The sequence below is a fragment of the Helicoverpa zea genome, chromosome 14 (genome assembly GCF_022581195.2).
Source record: "Helicoverpa zea isolate HzStark_Cry1AcR chromosome 14, ilHelZeax1.1, whole genome shotgun sequence".
NCBI classification, from domain to species: Eukaryota; Metazoa; Arthropoda; class Insecta; order Lepidoptera; family Noctuidae; genus Helicoverpa; species Helicoverpa zea.
The window spans coordinates 11,535,552-11,560,361 of NC_061465.1; the positions used below are offsets into that span (position 1 = coordinate 11,535,552).

Sequence of the window (24,810 nt, forward strand, 5' to 3'; positions counted from 1 at the left end):
AGACCTTATTTTAATAACCGACTTCCCAAAACGGAGGAGGAAAAAAACAAAAGTTCGAATAAACAATTCGTTTTTTTGTGAAACTAGATGAACATAGAAAATACAAACAATTGGCTTACTCTAAACAACACACCTTTGATTGGACCTCTATTTTCCTTTGGCCAACTATAGAAAATTGATTCAGCTACAATTTATTACAGCAGTTTTTCCACCATAGTTCATTGTCGGGCAATTCACGGAAGACTTTGACCCGAGGCAATAAATCAGGCTTGAACTAAGATCGATAGGAAACATGCACGAAGCAGCACTGTAACTACAGGCATTTTCTTACAGTAAAGTAATTTTGTATTTTACTAGCTATTGCCCAGGTCCCTAAAAATATTGAATACTCAATAGCCATGTCATGTCTACGTAGAATTTCTGTATGCACATTGATAAAAACTATGGTTCTATCTCTATAAGAAATGATGTTTAAATGGGTTCACCCATTTGAAGTGACAGACGAACAAATTAACTTTCTCATTTCATTTGTAACATTACGATAAGGATAAGAACCAAATACTTAATAGACAGCTTTTTATCTGTTTATGATTTAGTTTGAGGGGTCAGTTAGCTTGCTGGCTTCTCTTCGTCGAATTTAAATAGTGAATCTGCCTAATCGGATGCAGAGTACCAATACTTTACATGGAGCGACTGCCTATCTTACCAGCCTACCCAGTCACCCCGGTAATACGATACCTTGGTAAAGTGGTTAACAGATTGTCTGGCTTACAATAAAAAGACAGCCGGAGTACAATAAACCTAACGTGTTTTCCGAAACACCGAGGAACATAGGTCACCAATTTATTTATACTAATACATATTTTATATAAACTACTTAAAACTAATGCACACGAAGTGACGGCGTCGTGTTACGCTGCGAGGTGTCGCGTAGCCATCCTCGGAACCTCCGATATACGACACCCTTTGGCCAAAACTGTCCCTTGAGGAACCGATCACGCGAAGCATTCCTTTACCTTAATCGATTGACTCACGGTCTTTACTTACCCACGAGCTCCTAAACCCGAACATTATTTAAAAAATCCTCGTTAAAAACTCCCACTATATCATGTAGCAGCTACAGCGCTTTGCATACAGGAGCTAGTCGTAAACTATCAAGCGCTGCAGCTGATTTATTTACGATGTGACCTGGTTTAACTTGGGACAGTAGCTTGGAGCCCTAGGGAAGTTTAGCATAAAGCCTGTGATATTTATGCCTAAGTCCTTAGTACCAACTAATATTATTAATTTGATAGGTACCCACCTGAGCACCTGAGGTAGACCTTTTGGCCTAGTAAGTTAAGTCCCTTACAGCTATTACCATTTATCTAGACTCAAATTCAGAAAGGAAAATTGATAAGTTATTATACCGTCATTTGTTTTGTAATTAACAAGACTGATGAACACATACACTGTACGAGAATAAAAAACGATCTTCTGTGATACGACTAGGTAAACAAATAGTTAGGTCCGATGATTGGCAAAGAGAAAGTTAACCTAATCAAAGAAAACTAAAATTCAGCTGAACCGATAACTTTACTACATCCACAAAGTCTCAAAGCCAAACATATTTTTAAAAAGCCTTTCAAATCTAATTTCCACAATGGTATTACTGAAGCCGGCCTTGTTAATGCTATTACAGTATTATGACGCGTTGGGCCCACCCTGGGGCCCGGGCCGCACATGTAGGGCCACCGTAATTGGATTTACTTATTAACAACTCGTGCGCAAGGCTGATGGATTTATTTTTAGGGGTTAATTGGACATCGGCATCGATGTGTTTGGTGTATGATGGCATTTAGTTGACTCTTCAACCGGTCATCTATCTACACTCATATTATGTTTACTTCATGGCGCTAAACTCAGGAACTACACGAAAAAATCATCAGGACCGAAACAATATTTCTGTGTTATGTACCCCATTTATGGAGTCTGCAAAGGTTTTTTTTTTTTTTTTTTGTTCGGAAATCCTAAACTATCAATTTTTTTATTCAATTTGATACCGACTGGATACCTGATCGTTGTTATGTGGACAGTACTATTCATCTCGATACTGATTAATGAGTCCGTTCTCATTTTGTTCTCCATGGTCCGATCAAACTATCGGCCGACTAAAAGTTTGCAATGCGCTCTCAGCTACACAGGATTCATTCACAAGCCTCCCATCTACTTCACTTGGTCGTATAGGTAACCCACTGTCAACAGCACATAGGTACGTCATACACATCAACTAGGAAATTGTTACATAGGACCTTATGTATATAGGTACACAGCTCTGACGTCAGCAATCTACGTCATTGAACAGGAATACTTGCGTATCGATTAAGGTGTATTCAAATATTAGTTACGGAGTTTTTAGGAGATATATTGAGGAAAACTGATTACGGATAATCTCTGTTTCGTCCTAAGGAAACAGGTGAGAATTTTTCTATGTTCAGATTTTTGATATTTTAAAAGCGTACCCCAACATAGTTGGGAAAAAAGGCTCGGAGGATGGATTTTTGATATTTTAAATGTTTTATAAATGCTCCTATATTCATGGTTTCAGGTACAAAATGCCAGCTTGGTACATATATTAAACTGTCTTTGCCAGATGCTACCATAGTGACTGTTACAATGCCTTGACGGGCCCTACAGAGATTTGTAAAAATACTTGGTGCCTGAGCAATAAAAAAAGTATCTAATAAAGTCTGCTCCAATTTGCAATAACCGGTAAACAAGAATAAATTGCCTCTAAAAATATATTTTTATCCCGTAAAAAAAATATCTTTTTATCACAGGCTCCAAAATTAAACCCGCTTCACCACCAGACGAAAAGTAATTCCACCTGACTGACCAACAACTCGTCACGGTTCGTCACGCGTCCAGTCGGGACTTCATCAATGGCGTGTCAAATCGGTACGTCACAGGCACATACGTTTGTTTACCTGCCGAAATGTTATAACGTGGTTGACAGGAACAAGATTGTTTGTGCGTATGTTGATTTGTTTTGGAAAAGCCTTTTGTGGTAACGGAAGTTCTGAAAAGCGATGGGAGCTAGAAGAAATTGATAAATAAGTTTCTGAAAGGACCTGTCTACAAGCAAGCATATTATTTTGTTTCTATTACGACTATTTACAACACAGGAGCAATTCTTAGAATGGGGCAAAGATTTTCTGTTACGAAAAGAAAAATATAATGGTGGTACACTTTTTGTACCAGTTTTCTTACAGTGTAACATTTCAGAATAAATGATTTTTATCAAAAATATTTTCCTTAACAAATTCAAAAGTGTTATTCCGAAGAGTCGGGGGACGGGCCATAACTCACAAAAGCCGCTGTATGACACAAAACTGATTTCGCAACAACGCGCCTCGGAATGGCTGAAACTGGGTAAAAACGTGCTTTTTTCATTTTTTCCCTTCGCTCGTTACTCTTTATGCACGGTTTATTTCAGCCGTATAAAAAGTTCAGGCTCGAATATAAGCTTTTTTTATATGCCGTTTGTGTATACCATTTTAACCTACAGATATATTATTTTAGGTCACGTAAATGTGTGAGAATTCAATATTTTATAGCCAGAATGTCAATCGCATGCGAATGTTTTCGTAGTTTTTTTTTTACCTGAGAAACGGAATGAATGGAGAGGGGCCGTCCTAAAATGCAGTTCAGTTGTATAAGATCTTACTAAACTATTGTGACTGAACAGCAAAGCAGAAAAAAAAGAAGCCAGTTCAGTCGGGATGCTCAAAGGTCTGAACAGGGGCCCAGTAACCCCGCGTAGCCTGTAATAATTACTACTTTTATTTGTAAATATAATAATGCAAGTAAAAAATATTTAAGTGCAAAATGCTTTCTTTTCAGCTAAAGGGAATTAAGAATATATTTTTCATTCAAAACCAATACAATTGCCACATTACACAAAAACAATTCTCCCTTAACATTCTATTCAACCTCTAATAAAAAATGGCGGACCAAAATGAACTCAAGTGGGTTACAATTTATTTCGCGCCATTCAATAAGGCACAAAGTACCTTTCAAACTCAACGAATGAATCGATTCAATCTCCACTCGAATAATGTAACAGGTATCGATTTTAAATCGAGACAGAATTTTAAGTCGTTTCTGCACCTGTCGGAGACATTGTTCAAGCTGTTTCTATTAACGCAGATTTTATCTCGATTATAGTCACAGGTAAACTGTTTTTGTTTATTGATTAGTTTTCTTTGTTACTCAAAAAAATGCCGTTTACACCCTTATCAACAATGCAGTTTATAAGTACAGGTTTTTTGTCAAATCGTCATCAACCCGTTTTTGAGACATTTTCTGCTATTCACATCCATTATATGCAAATTAATGTGAAAAGCTGCTAAACCACCTTTTATTTAATTTATATAATCTTCCTTTGGTGGATTGTCAGTGAATCAAAAAAAATAGAAAAGAGATATTTGGATGTCACTCACAATCTGCTTTCACTTGACATAATGTGACAACTAACGTGATATTGAAAAATTTGGTTTTGTCGAATACCTTTTACTTTTTATATGGAGAAAAAAAGGTAAGTATATGTAGAAAAAAAGGTAAGTACCAAATAGCGGTTACCGTCATTCCTTTTCTGAAAATTCCTTCGCCTAAGGAAAGATATATTTACCGCTTAGGCACAAGACGTAATTTAAGAAAGCCCATCCAGCCTTTTTGGAAAATTACCTGTAACAAAAAGAGATAATAATTAAAAATCATATTTTTCATATATTTATCGGGTACAGTATATATTCCTCGATACATGAAATAAATATAAGTATCTAAACAGGATTACAATTGTTTGTTGTAGATATCCCAAAAGCTCTTCCGTGGAGGAGACCAGGCAAGCAATCTATTAACATTCCTAATCTTAACGTAAATGTATGTATGCTCATATTTATTAATTAATTCCCATCGGGGTCATTGATAATATCAACACTATCAGCCGTAGTTCCAGTAGTAATTAATTACGAACGTATCGGAAATTAATTAGGTCAGGTCCAGTTCTAAGTGTGAATGGATATAAGATTAGAATAAGACCAAGGATGGTTTTATTAATGGTTTATATGATATGGCTTAAGGATCCTGATCTCTTTCGTGTCTCGTCGTGTCGGATTGCCGTCCCATCGGGTTATGATAGTGAAGGAATAGGGAGTGCACCTGTATCTGCGCAAATGCTTGGGCACTATAATAGGTTCTGCGCAGCTGGCTGATCGGCCGTGGACGCCATTATTATTATTATGGCTTAAGGTGGGAATAGATGAATGGAGGAAATTCATAATTTACGTTTCCTTAGCTGGGATCGGCTTCCAGCCTGACCAGATGCAGATGATCTATAAGCGTTTTACATGGAACGACCTATGTGTCCTCCTCTTTACAGTTACCTGGGCATCACAATACCCTTTGGTAAGACTTGTTTTCTAACGAAAGATGGTTCATGCATTTTCGTGAGATATAACATCATACGTTTATATGAAATGAAGATCTTCTATATATTTTGTAACAGCAAACGCTACATTTCAACACTCCGTAAACAATTAATTAGTTTTCTTAACTATAAACTATAACGAATAGATGCGTTTCCTGTGTTTGAGTAATAAAAATTAGTTTAAATGAGAAGCCGCGAGCAAAATCTTCCTATAAAAGTAGGATCAAAGAAAATTGGTATCACATAAAGTTTCTACAAAACAACGACTGCGTTTATATATCGCGAAGTCACATCGATCAAAGAAGACCAACTCTTGTAGTTTCATTCTTTCAAGATGGGGTATGTGTGTTTTTGTAATTAGTTAAATGCCTCACTAACGCATCAGGTTATAAGTATCTGTAATGTCAAATACTTTATGGAATTGGCTTATTTCTTAACAATACGTATGTATTTTTGGTGCAATAATTTCACGGTTAAGATAATAATAAACACAAATTTCATCTACCTATAGGTCAGCTAGCAATGCAATGACTAGCAAACATTAAATTTCAGAAAAAAAAACTACCGTCAAAATCACCATACAGCAGCTTAAGCATCTCATGAAAATTTACGACTTCACGCACCAGATCGCGTTTACAATGAGACATAAATCATTTAACACAAACAGTTCGACTATAACCTTCACTTTCGGTTTTTAATAGAATTATACTAAACAACCACTATTCTACATGTAAATATATCTGTAGTAGTTTGAATCTTTACCAATATTATACAGCTAAAGAGTTTGCTTTTCTTTTGCACGCTAATCTCTGGAACAATTAGAACGATTTAAAGAATAGTTACTTAGGTACTGTGTCCGATAGCTCATTTATCGAGGAAGTTTAATATTAATTAAATTTTTCTTGAGAAGAAAAAAACATTGAATTCTTTACGCACAATTTGTAACGAGAACCAAAAGGTTTCAAGGCAAGTCACATATGCAAATTAACAAGTTCATTATAATATCTGGAACAAGCAAACTAGTGTAACTGACAATGATTGTTAACTACCCAATTTAACGACTATTGTGTGAACTGTGTAGTAAATAAATCTTTTAATTTACGCATTGATTTAGTAAACTGAGACCTCTAATGACGGGTTACTGGGTTGAGGAGGTCAGATAGACCGTTTCTCCTTGTTAAACACTGGAACTCAGCTACATTCGGTTTGACTGAAATTCCGACCCCAACGTAGGTACTTGGGAAAAACCTCGGGAGGTGATGAGCTCTAGAAAATATGTATTAGCTTCGGTGCGAATCCACTGCAAGTAATTTGTTCGGAAGTACAAAGGTTGCAATTTCGCGGGTATTTTAGTAATGTTCCCAAGCAGTTACCAGAAGGAAAAATTGGATCAATACTTCAGACCAACTTGGTGCATCGTTACTTTTAATGCATAATGTTTTTCTGGCCTTCAAGAGGGTTTCGCAGCCATACGTCAAACTGATCACTGCACCCGCGATGCATTTAGATGCAGATTCCTTGCATGTTTGTATGAAGGTTCCCGCCTTACGGAATACTAATCTTTGCCATTGACACTCCGAAGATGAGGCCTTTCCTGTTCATAATTGTTGAAGGATAAAGTCGAAGTTTCTCAAGAATTATGTTGGAAAGATTTTTTGTAACCTTATATCATTCAATTTAGTTTAAATTATAGTGCCTGGTGTAAGTACCTATAGGAAATTCTTATCGTTACATTGGCATGATGCTGCCGATTGGGTCATTTAGAATTGACCAAACATAGCTGTGTATACTGATCAAGCCTAAGGTGTCATGGCGATTTCACGATACTATAAAGTACCTCATGTAACAAGTGAAACAGCTGATTAAGTTAATATCGTCAATGGTAGTTCTTCGTCTTTTAACCCTACACCCCAAAGTCATTCCACATAGAAGACCCCTTACAACTATGCTTACTTTAGTTACAAGAATACCTCAATTCAACCTCGGCCATGATTAGCTAATAATCCAATGCATTAGCTCCTTCATAAATTACAACAAAACAAATACATTTCAATAAATTACCACTAGAAATAATTTCCATATTTACCATGGCAATATATCTGGCTTCATAGAAATTACCGTGAAATTCGTGCCTGCGCGTGAGCATTGAGTGTGAATTCAATAGCTGTCCACTGTTCACTGGAATAACGTTGACATGGTTTGTCTCAAGTTGACACGCTTTATGCTATGCATCAGTAATTATCCAAGGCTATGCAGTAATAAGTATGTATGCAGTCTAGGGTTAGGACAAAAGATTACAAATATCTAGCTTTAGCTGAACTAGTGTTATTTGAATGTTGAAGATTGTATTTTAACTGACTTCGAAAAAAAGGAGGTGCTCAGTTTGAGCTGTAATTTATACATGTAAATATAGTTGTAGGTATGTATATTTGCGCGCAATTATCTCACGTTTGGCAAAACCTATTTTGATTTGTTTTGGATTAGGAGAAGGTTTTATTTCATGCTTTAAAACACTGATAGATTTATATTTCCTTCCTTATTATAAACTAAGTAACATATCCATATTTAGCCTAAAAGCATTTACCAATAATACCTTATGTCAACAATAACCTCATATTAATAATCGAGTATTATCCAATAAACATAATAACATCGCCTTAGTTCGCCGAGACACACTTAGCCTACGCTGCGACAAATTGATCGTAATAATAAGCCAGCTATATAAGCCTGATATTGTGGTGATAGATCGATCAGCGCGCCGCGCGATGATAGTCGATGTCGCCGTTCCGCATGACGAGAACCTTGTGAAAGCTGAGAAAGAGAAACAAATAAAGTATCTCGACTTAGCGCACGAGGTTGTCGCCATGTGGAGTGTCAACACGGCTGTTGTTGTGCCGATTGTCGTTACGGCCAATGGTTTAATAGCCAAGAGCCTCGACGAACACCTCAGGAGGCTCTCGTTGGGCGGCTGGATCAAGGGACTGATTCAGAAGGCAGTACTCCTTGATACGGCACGTATTGTGAGGAGGTTTCTGTCTCTGGGACCCTAACCACCGGTACCTTGGACCCTGTGCCCGATATCGGTGGCAACCTATTTTTTATATTTTTAAATGTTTTTTATTTTTATATTTAATATTTAAAAATGTAAATTATATGCTTGAAAATAAATAAAAGATAAATAGCCAGCTATAATATCCGCATAATATTATAATAATATCTAATGGACTTATCATGCAGCCACAAGGCTTGTTTTATGATTGTCATTTGTTAAAAGGAAGCTACGTCGAGTCCTAACATCGTCGATCCCACAGTGCCTAAAGACAAAAGTCTTCAATCAGTGCGTCCTACCTGTCATGACTTACGGAGCCGAAACGTGGACACTGTCGGTACGGCTGGTTCACAAGTTTAAAGTCGCTCAGCGGGCTCTGGTAAGGGCTATACTCGGCATTTCTCTGAGGGATCGCATCAGAAATGAGGTAATCCGTCAGAGGACCAAGGTCATCGACATAGCCCACCGAATCAGCAAGCTGAAGTGGCAGTGGGCTGGCCATATTAGCCGAAGAACCGGGTGAGCGAGTTCTAGAGTGGAGACCACGCCTCGGCAAACGTAGTGTAGGACGTCCTCAGGCACGCTGGAGTGATGACTTGCGCAAGACGGCTGGCAGGAGCTGGATGCGAGAAGCCGAAAATCGATCTCAGTGGCGTGCACTTGGAGAGGCCTGCAGTGGACTGCGATAGGCTGATGATGTGATGATGATTTGTTAATTTTATCTTACACTCTAGGATATAAAAAAATACAGGAAAAAACGACAAGAAAACACAAAAATCACAAGGTGACATCATGTCTATGAATGAATTTAGAAATTCATTTGGAATTTACCCCCGTCGAGACTATGATATTTTTTCAAACGCACGTGTATATAATCTGGATATATTTAATCCAATATGTTGGTAAAAGGGCGGTAATTAAATGGTAATTGGTTATCAAAGCTTACTCGATGGTTTTCTCAGTAAATCAAAGCAGTAATAATTAATGCGATATTGCGGCTTGAGACTAATTTGCCTCGATAACCTGTTATGGTCAACCATACCGCACTCCTCATGCATGCTACGTTAAGAGGGAATGAAGTGAAAGATGGTCTTAAAAATCCAGCTACTATTTAAGAAAATAAAATGTTTATTAAAATAACTTCAAATAGAATTCCACAATGGTGCAAAAACTTCAAGTACAAAATATTGAGCAAACTTTATAAAGTCTTTCAACGAACACCAGACTACTGCGATAAATAAATTCTGCTATCTTCCATGATAAATAAATGTCTACTTGCAAACACAAAAGAGCTTGGTGTCGGTCGACAAAAGTGCGTCGCCAGCAAAGTAACTTATAAAATATTCAACAACCCACGTCAGCATTCAAAAAGAAAGCGCTGAAGCTTTCAGCATTCTACAGAAGTGTATATACCTACCCACTTGTGGAGTCTGCCTTTAAATGAGCCTCGAAACAGGGACAATGAAACTGACAGTTCGTGTTAAAGGGAAGTGTCATGGCGGCCGTGTTGGCGGGAAAACGTTCCGGCAACGACGCCATCTTGCATTGTTTTGCATGAAAACATCTTTTAATATCGCCCTGTGAAATACTGGGAACAACAATATATTTTCGCATGTTTTCTAGGACAATGGCCGAAGTTCCATTGTTACTTTTGTACTAATAATGTGTTGTCTGGGCGTTGAGGACCAGGCTAAAAATATACTCTCTGTGTATACACTCCTTTTAGGGTTCCGTACCTCAAAAGGAAAAAACGGAACCCTTATAGGATCACTTTGTTGTCCGTCTGTCTGTCTGTCTGTCTGTCTGTCTGTCTGTCAAGACACTTTATCTCAAGAACGCGTGGACGTATGAAGCTGAAATTCACATGAAATACTCAGGTCTATTGTCCCTTTGAGATGTGAAAATATCAAACTTCTAAACCAACCCAATCAAAAGATACAGCCGATTAAATCGATATTTTCAACAAATTTTCGACACTCGCAAAGGAATCAAAACCTACAGGATACTTCCTGCAAACTCAGAGTCTTGAAATTTGGCATGAAGCATTGGCATATGATGCAAATATAGGAAAAATTTCGAAAATCTCTTTTTTTTAGTTATATAATATGAAAAAAAATATTTTAATAAAATGAAACTTACTACCTTATTTCTCACGAACGAATTAAGGTATCAAATTGAAATTTATACCAAATACTTAGGTCTATTGTCCCTTTAAGCAGTGAAAAAATCAAACTTCTAAATTGACGCGATCAAAAGATACAGCAGTTATACCGACACCGTAGACGAATTTCCGTCACACGCTAGGGAATCAAAACCTACAAGGTACTTCCCGTGAACTCAGAATCTTGAAATTCGGCACGAAGCAACGTTATATAGTACAGATAAAGGAAAAATTGCGAAAATGATAAATTTGAAGTTACATAAAATATTAAAATATTATTTTTGCTTACATGAAATAAAATATTTTTTTAATAATTATAAACTTACTACCTACCCTTTTTCACATGAACGCGTAGAGATATTAAAGTTGAAATTTATATCAAACACTTCTTAAATATAATTGCCTCTAAACTGTGAAAAATTTTAAATCATTCAAAGGTCATTGGGCACCTTAGTATGGAAACCATACCCACGGCGGATACGAACGAAATATAGCACAGTATAATGATAAAGGCTCTGATTTACTATGGCATTAGTCGCATCAATGTGAATCATGGGAATCTAGAGAAAATCAGGTGTAAACATCAAATATTTTCCTCATTTCAATGGGGAATCTCAAATCCGTGCCGTTTAAACGACCAAGTTAAAACTGGATTCTCAGATGTATGTCTGGTGATACTATCAATCAGTGAAGGTTTAGAGCTTACCTGATGATGAAGACGTGAGAAAGTCGAGAGAACTCCTCAACGGTATGTTTTAGTTACGTCGTGTTTGGGCTTATATTGTTTATATGCATCGGTCTAGATCTCGGTGGTTAAATAAATATAGATGCATCCTCTAGACACCGACTTCTAGACCGATGCACCTAACATCTTTTTAATTTCTTTCTTGCTTTTGTTTTCTTGTTGCTTTTTTGTATGTTTGAAGTTGGATTTGTTTGTAAAATGCTACAAAATAAAATAAAGCCGACTTTATAAAACAAAGAAAAGGACAGAATTACACTTTTGTCAAGGCTCTAGAAACGTAAAGCCAGCAGCCCCGAATCCTACTCTCTAGCAGTCGTTGTTACAATTCGACAGTTATAAGTCGTCAGGCAGTTTCGAAAAAAACCTGAAACTGGGGCTCGTTAGGTGATTCATCCCTCAAAAATAAAAGATCCCATTACCAAGACCTAAAATAAAATAAGCTCCAACACAAAGTTACGTTATAAATTGTAAAGGAGTTCCCATAACTATATCTGATCTTTGCTATCGATCCCAAAATAGCAGTCAAACCTATCTATGTGGAAAGTCTTCGCCAATACGAATAAAATAAGCCCAAACACGTGGTAGTTGCAACATACCTTTCAGGAGTTCCCTCGACTCTCTGTAGTCTCCATAATCAAATCAGCTCCAAACCTTCACTGTTTACTAGTACCCTCAAAAATACACTCACATGTCTGGTTTTAACTTGATGCGTGCCTACAATATTCAAGAGTTGCCCTCGATTTCTCAGGGTTTCCAGATCCTCATCAGATCCTGGTCATCCGAATTGGCATCTTCCTTCTTTATGAAAAGTCTTTAACAATAAAAACTAGCATTGCAACCTGTACAATCCTCTGAAACTGCTTGTCTTCTATATTTTTCAAACGATCCTGGACATTCGTCTCCATGGTATTTTAATAAAATATTTATATTCAAAGAAACGTCATACCATTCTCCACGATATAAAAGTACTTTGATTCATGTCCGCCACTTTTTACAATGCGGGTCAGATATGCCCAATGACCTTTAAGACATAATTAGTTATTTTCAATCAGATTTCTGAATGATGACTATAAATTTATTTATATACAACATTTAATCTTGTAACTTTAATAAAATAACTTTTACAAGGTACTGGCCTACTATTTTAGTTATATTATAAAATAAAAAATATTAACTATTTTGTCTCTCACGAAATTACCATAACTATGATTGTTCTAAACTGAACGGTTGGCGCGAGACTCACTTTTTATCAATACAGGATTTGTACGGAACCCTCGGTGCGCGAGTCCGACTCGCACTTGGCCGGTTTTTTTTTAGGAGTGAATACTTGTAGGTGCTTGGACCCTCAGCTTTACAATAACCATTGAACAAACAATACAGTTAAGTTATAGAAAGGTGTGTGGAGTGGCTTAAAATAAACTTTGATAACAAAGCAAGCCCTGGGACGGAGGGTCAAAAATCCAAAACCCTTCGGGTCAAGATCACCCTTGTTTTTCTCCTTCGCCCTTGTTATTCAAATAACACGATTTCAATTCAATTTTCCTTCCAATCAATATCAATTTATTTTTTATTCCCTTATAGCAGTTTCCTATTAAAAGCTCATTAAGCAATATTGTATTACAAGCAAACAAATTTAATATCGTTAAAGATACTCTGGTTTATTTAGTTTTGCTTGTGAAAACAACGAGCAATTTCCTTAATTGACTGGCTCGACTGTGCAAACAGTTAAACAGTTGTTGTCATTCTAGAGAGCTTTGTAAGTTCCGAGTAAAACATTTTACTGTAGATATTCAATGTCTTTAGTATAATAGAATGAAAGGAAAATATTACTTTTGCAGTTACTGATCAGATGCCATTTCACAGGAGGATATCGGCCGATTCAGGAATAATTTAAGGGAATAATTAAGGTAAGCTGTCCAGAAGTAAAACTTGTACCACAATGGCCAAGTCTGCTTACTTTCCCAATGCTAAGCTAAAACTGTTCCTCATTTTATGTAGAGAAAGAAGCCTAAAGCTTTAATCATAGTGTTTGCTCAATGGTGATAACAAATATAGTGGCCCTACCCAGGTTCCGAAACATCAATCTCACTTATGGAAAATGCAAATTCCGTTTCAGAAATACGTGCATTACCTCAAAATAAGTTAAAATTTTACTGCATTTACTTACTGAATATCCTGAAACTAAATAAACAAGTAAGTAGGTACACAAGCCGAGATTCAGAAATGAAGCACATTGCGCCCACCTGCCGCTTGAATTACGAAAACCCACAACTTACTGTTTAACTTGTAACCCCTGTTTAACAGACCGTTATTTAAGTTATAACTTACATGTGCTTGTAGCCTGTATTTGCTTAAGTATTAGTTCTACATTTGCACGTGTCGTGTATAACCAGAGAAGGTGCTTCTTACATACGAGTTTAAATAATATGATGTTGGAAAGCAAGTTTTTATTCCTAAAACTGGCTTGAACTACTTCGCGTACCTGGATAAAAAGTAAATATAGTCTTTCTCGATTTATGGGCTATCTATCACTGACATTTTTTTTTCTTCGGACCACTTTTAGATTTTAGCGGGTTCAAACAAGCTCTTCGGCTAAATAATATGTATTAAAATAGATATCGCTATATGTAAGTTCCGATATCGCTGTAATTGACAAAGTAGGAATATAAACAATTTACTGAAAATTGGTTGGCCAGTATTGGCTGACTTTGACTTGATCTTACATCAAATCTCATCATGTTGCTCCGTATTCAAACTGACTGTGTACTAAGCTTCGAATTTTCATTTATGTTATGTTTAGAAATAACACATGTTTGAATATTTCTAGGCACATGGAAATTATTGTAGGTATTTGTATATATGTATAGAAATACTAAAACTCTGCCAAATTTAGGCTAATACAGTGGTAATGATTGAATCATACACAAAATATCGATTTCCGATACAATCTCAATTTATTTGCTAATTCATTTAACCCTGATTTACTCGAGTAAAGTTTATTCTGATATCACGAGGAAAATACTCGTAATATGACGTATGTTGGTTGTTTGTGACGTATTTTATATGAAACGGTATGATTTTACTAATGATGTTTTTGTAATATTTTTACAGCATATTTTTATAACAAAGTAAGAAACTTTAGGTTAAAAGATGCTAACTTGGGTAATAAGTAGGTAACAAATTATTTAATTTGCTCTTATCTGCTGAGTTCTTTCACTTTGAAGGATGGAAAGTTGTACCTAAGTCATTCTAATCTCAATAAAAGTTTAAAAAATCAGGTTATTTTTTATTTGACCAATAAATTTACTTCAGATTAAATGTCAAATCAAAATACATAATTCGTAACACAATAGTGTTACATTTTTATCTAAAAGAATAACTTTTTATCATTGTCGTTCAGACATATGACGTCATTCCATTTTTTGTTAACATGTTTTTAAAAAGTTATTACCTATCTAACCTTTATATGACGCGAGCGATACTCTTCTTTCTCTTAACCAATCCGGTTTTATGCTATCAAGATTACTAGCCTACGTCAGAAAACATAATATTACGTCAGTGAACCTATATTATTACTTTATCTGACGTAAATAATACGTGGCTGGTTTATGAATGAACCGTTACATTCAAAATATGAGTTGCGGTTAAGCGTAGTTCCTACCTAAATTGTGGAATTTGTGCGAATATATGAGTATGAAGTAACATTAATTAAATAATACATTACATACCAGAATACAACCTATACATGTAAAACAAATGAAAAGAAATGGTTGGTAAGGTAACTACCTACTAATGAGCACATGCCAACGAATCACGCCCAAGAAAGAATTCAAAGAGTCTTCGAAATTCACACAAAATCTTACCTCAGTTACTAGCCATTGCTCCAAGAAGTTTGCACTGTCACGTCAAACTTCCTATAATGGCCTAAGCTTATCTGTACCACAGATAATGGAGTCCATCTCTAATATGTACAGAATGTTACCGTTTCTATGCGAACACCTCACCTTTATCCTCTTAATCCCTCAAGTCTTAGGTTTTAAGCCGAGGTCTGTTTAACAGAAAGTCGCAAATCACTGTTTGAGTATTACTTAAGGTGTTTTAGCTACCTTAAATATTGAATCTTGATGTTCGTCAGCAATTCGGCTCATTAAGCATATAACGTCATCTTTTGTATTTTTGTCGGAGACTTGTAAGTCCAGTTTTATTATTCTTGAAATTAAATCTTGTTATGTAAACTATGTAGGTATTTTTTGCCAATAAATAGGATGTAGTATAAGACATATTTTTTCGAGTGTTGACTTGTTGCAGTAAAACCCAATCACGTCAAAAAACAAGACTTGACTGGGGAATTTTGGCTGCAGAATTAACATAATATTTCTGAATTTGACATGGCAATTAGAACCTATTTATAGATATATAGCACTCATTAATGTAGTCGTTTTATATATTTTTATCTACTTTTTAGATTTTTAGCTACAGAAAGTAATTTTATGTTTGTAAATATAGTTTGTATTATTTAACTAATTACTCATTGAGACCTATTTTGCACCTAGGATGCTTCACCCACCTTCATTTTTCTGACTGGAAGCCAGACAGCGTCACTTACCAGCAAATCAATAAATCCTTTGAAGTAAGAACAAAAGAAATGAACCCTTACCTACGTAAAGGAGTAATAAGCGTGTAATATGACATCGGGGTCCATCTGACCTATAAATAATACGAGTTTCCCTCAGTCACGGCGCATTACCTCAGATTCTTGGGTCACTAAACATTTAGTTTATTTATTTACGATAGAACGCGTATGGGTCACAGGACTTCAGTTATGGTTTAATAACGTAATTATTATCACGTGACGTATGTTCAGAGTGTTTATTTTGAGGTTTAGTATTTTAAATTGTCTAGATTGGAAATGGTTTTTGTAAAAATGTTTATGCATGAAACTGTGCTTGTTAATTGTTATAATTAACTAATTTACCTACCGTAGAACCTACAAACCTACTACAAATCTACTTTAGTAGACCACATTAAAAAAAGGTAATATTTTTCCAATAACATTACTTACATACCAATAGGTTTAAGCGACAAATGTGTACAAACCAGGCACAAAAAGCCAATTTTATTTTAATCCAATGCTTGCGTAACATTTAAACTAAAATAACCAACGAGTATGTAAGGGTGACATTACGTCTGGTGTGAAGCCACTTAACTGCAATAAAGGTCTGTGAAGTGGCGTAACGTGATTATGTAAGTTTCATATAATTAACTTACGTTTTAAAGACGAAGTTTTTTTACCTAAAATTTATTTTAGTTACCACGTTGTCTTTTCTAGCAATATAATAAAGAAGAATATTTTTTTGTTAGTTTGTTTATATTTACTAAAAATGTGTATATCAATGTTTGTACCCTAAAGAGGCCAAAACCACTGAACCGATTAGAAAAATTATTTCACTGTTGAAAAACTACACTCTTTCTCTGTAATGTAGGCTATATTTTATCCCGGTATGGGCAGTTGTTCCCACGGCTAAGTGAAACGGCTAGTGAAAAATATCTCCACTCTCTACAAAAAAAATATTCCAGTTACCACGTTATAAAATTACAGTACACTGATGACGTAAAAGAAATGTTTCCATGGATGTCAATTGCTTTGACATTTTGACAGACATTTAAATAAATGGACACGTGTATAATTTCTTCGGAGTTTGGACATCATTATGTTAATTGATTGTTATTGACGTACCTTATTCATTTTAGTTTGTTTCAATAAGTTTTTTAAGTCACTTTATTTTGGAAGAGTTTCACTGCAGGTATAGTTTTCTTATTTATTTGATTTAGACAGTTTAGACAAATACTTACATTTCAGAATGCACTCGTTGAATGATAGAAATACCACTAAAATCCATATTTTTCATCTTATCACTCACTCTGAAATCTAAATGAAGAAGAAAATAAACAAAATATAAAGTGCACTTCAGACGATAGGGGAATTATACATTGAAAAATACGCACTCACATTTGCATGAGTATTTACGAATTGAAACATTTACATTTCAAATACAGCTGGGTATTACCATAGACGTAAATACTAATCTATATTTTCACTAATATATAAAGAGGAAAGATTTGATTGCTTTGCTTTTTTGATACGAATAGGCTCAGGATATATGGAACTGTTGTTACTGTTACAGCCTTTTTATCGCCCCACTGCTGGGCACAGGCCTCCTCTCACACGGAGAAGGATTGAGCATTAATCACCACGCTTACTCAATGCGGGTTGGTGATTTCAGACTTTATGGTCCAGGTTTCCTCAAGATGTTTTCCTTCACCTTTTTATCAGCCATTGGTGTCTAAGATATACCTACTTAGAAAGTACATACAAACTTAGAAAAGTTGCATTGGTACTTGCCTGACCTGGAATCGAACCCTCACCCTCATGCTCGAGAGGTTGGTGCTTTACCCGCTAGGCCACCACGACTTTTTTTTTCATATGGAACCGATTTAAATAATTCCTTCACTGTTAGGAACCTACACTATCTGCTCTTTTATCCGGGTAAGGAAAGAAGTTTACCCAGGGCGCGGGTTATTAGTCAAAAATCAGATTACAGAATACAGTCAAACCAAATGGAATCATCTGTATCGCGGGTGAACTCGTATGAAACAGCTAAATTAAATTTAGGTTTTTTACAAACTATTGAATTACAACTTACGTAAAATGGTAACTGTTTGTATGAATAGTGTTTGTTGTATTTATGAATTCTGTTAAGGATTTTCCTTCCGCATGTTTCGACTCAAATAGTGTGTAGGTACTTATTTCAGTATGTTACCTGTGTTTACATACCAGATATGGCATTTAGTAGATATATTATAGTCTAATAATATTTAACGGGTTAAAATAAACACAGGTACTGTACCAGTTTTTATACGTACGTATTTGTTCAATAAATAATTTCCTTTGGTAACATTTTCGAAAGTCGATACGGCTTTAAAGTAATTGAAAAACCGGCCAAGTACGAATCGGATTCGCACACGAAGGTTTCTACGGAAACCTTTAATTAAAAAATGAAATCCGTATTTAGAAAATGAGCAAAAAAATTACGTTTTTTGTATGGGAGCCCCCCAAAATATAAATTGTACTATATTTTTCAGTATTTGTTGTTATAGAGGCAACAGAAATACATCATCTGTGCAAATTTCAACTCTCTAACTATCACGGTTCATGAGATACAGCCTCTGGTGACAAATGGACGCACGGACAGATAGACAGAGGAGCAAAAACAATAGGGTCCCGTTTTACCCTTTGGGTACGGAACCCTAAAAAAGATGACAGCAGATAGGAGAGTATGGAAGAAGAACCCATATTAAATAAGCGCCGATTCCGACAATGACCATTTTTTAATTTAAATACTTTTCATGATTTATTTCAGGAGCTGAAGAAGGTATGTTGGCTCCCAAAAGCAAGCGAAACCGAGGGACATAGCTAGATTACATAACAATCAAATGCTTTACTCTCAATACTTTCACACAGTCAACAATAAATACATATAGTTCGGCCATTCAGAGAATGCGTTCCTGACACGTCGCGATTGAACTGACGACGTAACTTTGCAATGGCGTTGCAGTTACGATAAAAATATTTTTGCTGGTTGTTTACCGTTTTAACAATTGAGGAGCATTAAAACAACATTATTATATCAATAATCAATGAATGTAGTTACGTCGTCAGTTCAATCGCGACGTGTCAGGAACGCATTCTCTGAATGGCCGAACTATAGTAAGTATATAGGTATATACATTGTACTAGGTATATCCCTTTCATTACACTGCACTTGGCAATGGTCCTGAAATACTTCTGAAACATGATTGTTGACAAGCCCTGTTTGTTTGGTTGTTTATACAATCTGTCATTCACTAGACTGTTGGACTTTAAATAAATTGTATACGATTCTCGTTTGTTTAAGGAATGCTCAAGGAATCTGAATTCTGTAGTAGAATTCGGAACTATTTTCATTAAGCTGTATAGATTTATACCAAAATATATTGCATTATACTTATATTATGTTAGTTTTTTCAGTCAGGTATTTTAATACGGATATCAAGATATTATTTTACGGTAGGTACTCCCTTTCAACTTATCGATAACTAAAACATAAGAATACAAATACAATAGATATACATATTATATGAATGAGAATACATACATATACATAAGAAGATTGACTTTACAATGGTTTGTTTAGAGAACTAATAATTAATAGAGGTTTAAGCATGATTACTAAATAGTTGTGGGAGATTACAGTGCAAATATATAAATTGTATTTGTACACTTTGTAAAAGAAAAAACCTTAATGCCTTTACGTATGTACTAAACAAAATGTGGTAAAATAACCTAACGATGCACTCAACGCGAAAACGAGATAAAATATTTATTTTTAGTAGCAACGTGTTACATCCGCGGATGTAACAAAGATATGTATAATAATATTTATTAATAACGTTACATAAAACGGTTAACATTATTTTATCTGTGTTGCATAAAAACTGTAACATGTTTTATTTATATTACCTACTAAATGTTTATGTACTAAATTCCTTTGCTGTATCGTAGCAAGCATGGAACAAATGCATCACTAGCAAAGTAAGAAGAAAATGAGGTCTTGATTTTAATTCCTGGGACAAACCTAAATACTTTTGTAATATCACAAAACAGGTGGATATCAATTAGCATTCTTTGAGTTATTAATATTAACTAATATCTGTGTTAGTGTACTTGCTGCAACGCGATAAAAAGGCGAAAAGCATACCGTTAGCAAAAGTACTCCCCTTGTCTTGAAGTCATATTTTTTATTTATCACAAAATACCACTATTATTACAGGGGAACCTAATACAATAGTGTATTGTCAATTTTATAGTTACTTAATCTAAACTACTCGAATTTTAATTAAATTACGATGACCCTTGATACAGATCATGAATATAGGACGTAGAAGAAAAAGACCACCGGTGAGGCTGGAAAGAATGCCACTAGTGAGATGACGTTAGACAGGCAAGGACTTCCCTAAGAAGAAATGCTGCGCCGACCGCAAAAAGGGGTGACGATTATTATAGGGTAACTGTGGTAGATAAGCAATATAAATAGGTGTATTTAAGACTTTATGGCTATCATTTTATGGGTTATCATTGCTCACTTTATGGGTTGTAAAGATTTGCCGCTGGTCGAGTGGATGCACATTTAGGTTACGTAATTTGAATTCTTGATAGAATATGAAAATAAAAGGTTATGTTTGTCTTTTATTAGACGCGATGATTAAAGAGCTATTTATTTAGTTAGGATAATCAATATTATATAATTAAGCTCAATGTTAATGTGGTCGAAATTATGGATATATATGTTTATGAATGGGAAAGTTCCTAAACTATCAATGGAGAAATGTACATACAAATGTATGATTTAACTGGTTCAAGCATACCTTTTTGTCACTTTTTATTAGTAAGAAGATAGATTCGGTCAAGGAGTCTTAATAAAAAATTAGATTGCCACTCAGTTCCTCAAAACAAGTCATATTTGAATGACCGGCTTTTTAACCTTCAGAGCAAATCTGTTTATTTGAACACCCAGTTTAAATATAAACAGATTCCTAGAAACACAATTACGGGATATATCAATACTCTGTAACGAGCGTAGCCACAAATATACCTGATTGGTCATGCATGTACTACTTATGAGTAACTTATTATCTATAGCTTATCGCCTCTTATCTAACAATAATATTTGTGTAGTTCACATTGTATGTTTTATTATCAATTTAGCAATAACTTAACGTTTCCGTGTCATGGTTACTAAAACTGTTTTTGACGACTTTTAGTTTTGTAAATACAATTGTTGAAATTGGTGTACCTAAGGCTTCGTCACATTGTATAACTTTGCCGATCCGAAAATCGCCAAATCTGCGCAATAGTGTTTCGTTCATACATGTTCATTGCACAGTCACGAAAATCAACTTCAGAGCGAGTGCAAAGATATTTGACGGGAGCTGCACTTAGTTGTTTCTTAACATGCCTAACTTAGTAACTTATTACAGAACTGTTGTAACTTATTACTTTCAAGTCATGTTATCATGTACTATGATTTGACAACATCTCAGTTTCCCTCGATCTGTGAAATGGGACATCAATATTTTTCTGGAATACCAGTTATTTCTATTTCTTATTATAACAAACACTCCTAGGTTTTCCTGAAACCGTAACTATTAGTAGGTACTATTTCATGTAACACAAGGCGAGCAGTTTTCCGCAAAATATTTTTAACTCGCGAACATAAACAAGTGAATTGATGATTTCCACCAGATCAGGAAATAGATGCGTGAAGCTGTTTTTGTTTAAAACAATGAACAGGTGTTATGTAATAAATATAATAATAATGTAGGTACAGTTTTAGAAGTCCTTACACCTGAATTTTTAAGTGTTTTGTGAAGATGTGATCCACCCAGGTGACATTTGGGCGGTAGAAAGTGCGCATGAAAGTGGTCTTTTTGACTTGCAGAAATACCAACGAAGTGCTGTATTCCCGGTTCTCCTTGTTTTTGTGTAAGCATCCCGTTTATTTATGTTTTAGGGGAAAAAAATGTTTCATCTAATTTGCGGTAAACATATCGCTGCTTAAATTCTTAGATATGTTCCTTTATTAACATCTATTATGTATTTCAGGGTTTTCATTTTAATCATATACACATGCCTATTTATGACAAAAGTTATAATTTCTTACACCAATTTTACGCAATAAACAAAGTGGAAGAACTTGGAAAAATTCAGCTCTCTGAAACTGAAGTCAAGGTTGTTTTCCTGTAACTTTTCACGCAAGATACACGAAAGTATTTTAATTGGTAAACGCCTTGGATAACATTGGAAGGTGTATACTTGACTGACTTCGAATTGGAACTTACTGCGAGAAATTGAAGCTCGATTGAAACTTTTTTAATTAATCACTGACAATTGCAGGTTGAAACTTAGGTTATTCTTGCTTTGTCTATAGAACATATTATATTGTAGCTACTTTGCAACAGAGTGGAGCCGAGACCGATGGCCAAGGACCCTTGTGACAAAACTTAACTTCTTTGTGCAGTCGGATGAATAACAAAATTACTATGACAATAATGTCCCAATATTAAAATTACGAGTGTGTTGCGTTGAAAATACCTTTTTCCATATATCCAAAATTTTGTCTGATGATATCTAAGTCGTACAGAAAAACATTCAGTGAACAATATTTTTACATATTAAAGAGACGTAATAGATCGTTTTCTAGTCAATAATATTATTATTGTGTGCTCTTGTTAGCATCTTACAAGTGTGTTTATGTACGTTAATAGGCAACTATGGGTTAAAAACTGTTTTGCAGCACTCCTTGTCACTTGTCAGCCTACGCTTCGTACGTAGGTAAATATGTAGGTACCTACTGAATTCCGATGAATTTTCAACGCCATAATATAATACCAGTCATCTGCCTAGCCTTTTCCCCAACTATGTTGGAGTCGGCTTGCAGGCTAACCGAATGCAGCTGATTACCAGTGTCTTACGAGAAGCGACTGCCTATCTGACTACCCGTAACGACTGCCAATGATGTTCAAATGACAGCAGAGACCTACAGTTTATCGCGCCTTCGAAACACGAATGTCATGTACCTGTGATGAGTTATTTATGTATTAACATACATGATATGATTTAAGTTCGTAGGTGAGTAGCTAGCTAAGGGCATCTACCTATGTTTGTAATAAAATAGATCAAGTGTTATGGAATGACTTTAACCAACAGCGGCAGAGTATAGAGGTCACTTTTTATAATGTAATTAGATCTAATCTTTGATTCCGTTTCCAAGGTTTGATTGTTTGCATCCGATTATAATCTATTGTGTATTAAACAAAGTGTATAAATAAATAGTTGTAGGTGATCGGCCGTAAAACTAAATAGCACACATTGTAATGTAAATAACGACGTAACTTTGATGTGGAGCTCAAATCAATTGTTACCTACTTACTAATACCAATCTCTTGCACAAGAATGTTTGTGTTTCAAACCAATCACGTCTAAAATTAGATACTTCTTCATAAAATAAACCACTCTGCGGCTTCGATAGTTTAATATAGGTACCTACATAGATTATTTTTTATTTAGAATTTATAAACAAAACTAAGCAAAAAATCGATCTGCCAGCTGTCAGAGTTTCAGACCGCGCGTAGACTTTTCAGCTTGTAATTTAACAACGTTTTGATTCAATCATTGTTACCATGTAATTTCCTTGAATTTTAGCTATTGTTTACGCCTGAAAACGTATCACACACACAATACATGGCAGACTAAATAGACAATGTTTAGACAAAGAAATCCTTCAGTTACAATGGAATTCTAAGTGTAAATCAGACATCGAGACAACAGTCAAAAGACACCGGAGTGCCTGCCATTACTAATGTGCAATAAAAACTAACGATCGCCAGTCCTATCGCTACTATACATCAACAACAAACAGACAGACAAACAAACCCGGTATGGATTGAACCTATTAACAGAGCATTGAATTGTCGAAACGTGACAGCTTAAAAGATTATCGCCATACTAACCTTATGAATGTGTAGATTCCGTGCTCAGGAGGCCACGACACACACAACAACAACTGTCCACGGCGCGATATCGACAGGAATGGTATTTATTTAATTTAGGTGAGGCTTTTTGTGTTATCACGCGGTCGCGTAGTGCCGCATTCGCGATGGGAAATGCTGCCGCCGCGAAGCGCTGACGCGGACTGTAGCCGAGACACGCCGAGATCCGCCGATGTGTGGCTGGATGGGTCGGCGGGCCGCGACACCGCGCATGCGCGCCGCCCAAGGTCATGCGCGAGAATACCGCTTGTGTACAGGCGCTGTGTTTACACTGCGACTGTGACCGCTACCAATACCGCGGCCACCATTGCGCATAAACTGCCCGCCATGTTTGAATTGCGAGATTTATGGCGCGCAGTGTATCACACAGATGGCTTGAGATATGAAGATGTAACATTGTCCCACGTCTCAAGTTATCAGCTGTACGGCCGTAATGGCAATCACCACGCCCACCGCGGGTTGCGTGCGATTACCGCGACACTGAGAGGAAGCTAGCCGGCGATGATAAGCGAACTACATACCTACTAACAATAATAACAAAGATAAACAGGTTTGTTAGGTATTTCATTAGGCAAGCAAATGCTATAGACACAATTTACCTAAGTAGGTACTTACCCATACTTATGAAATAATTGAGTCAGGTTTTATAACTAGGCTACCTCGGTAGGGTCAGCAATTCTATTAGTAGGAAATCTAGAAAGGCAAAAATGAATGAATGTCCGAACGAATCATGCAGAGTT

The 24,810-nt window shown here is 35.8% G+C and overlaps 1 protein-coding gene across 2 annotated transcripts in view; it reads right to left on the minus strand.

Annotated features, from left to right (window-relative positions):
* The window catches only part of LOC124636241 (1-phosphatidylinositol 4,5-bisphosphate phosphodiesterase), an 87,935-nt gene extending 63,703 nt beyond the window's left edge, over positions 1-24,232 (minus strand). For both annotated transcript variants that reach the window (XM_047172228.1, XM_047172230.1), the window contains exon 1: positions 24,032-24,232. The gene's annotated coding sequence lies outside the window, so the exon portion shown is untranslated. The remainder of the gene's footprint in view (positions 1-24,031) is intronic.
* Between the last annotated feature and the right edge of the window lie 578 nt (positions 24,233-24,810).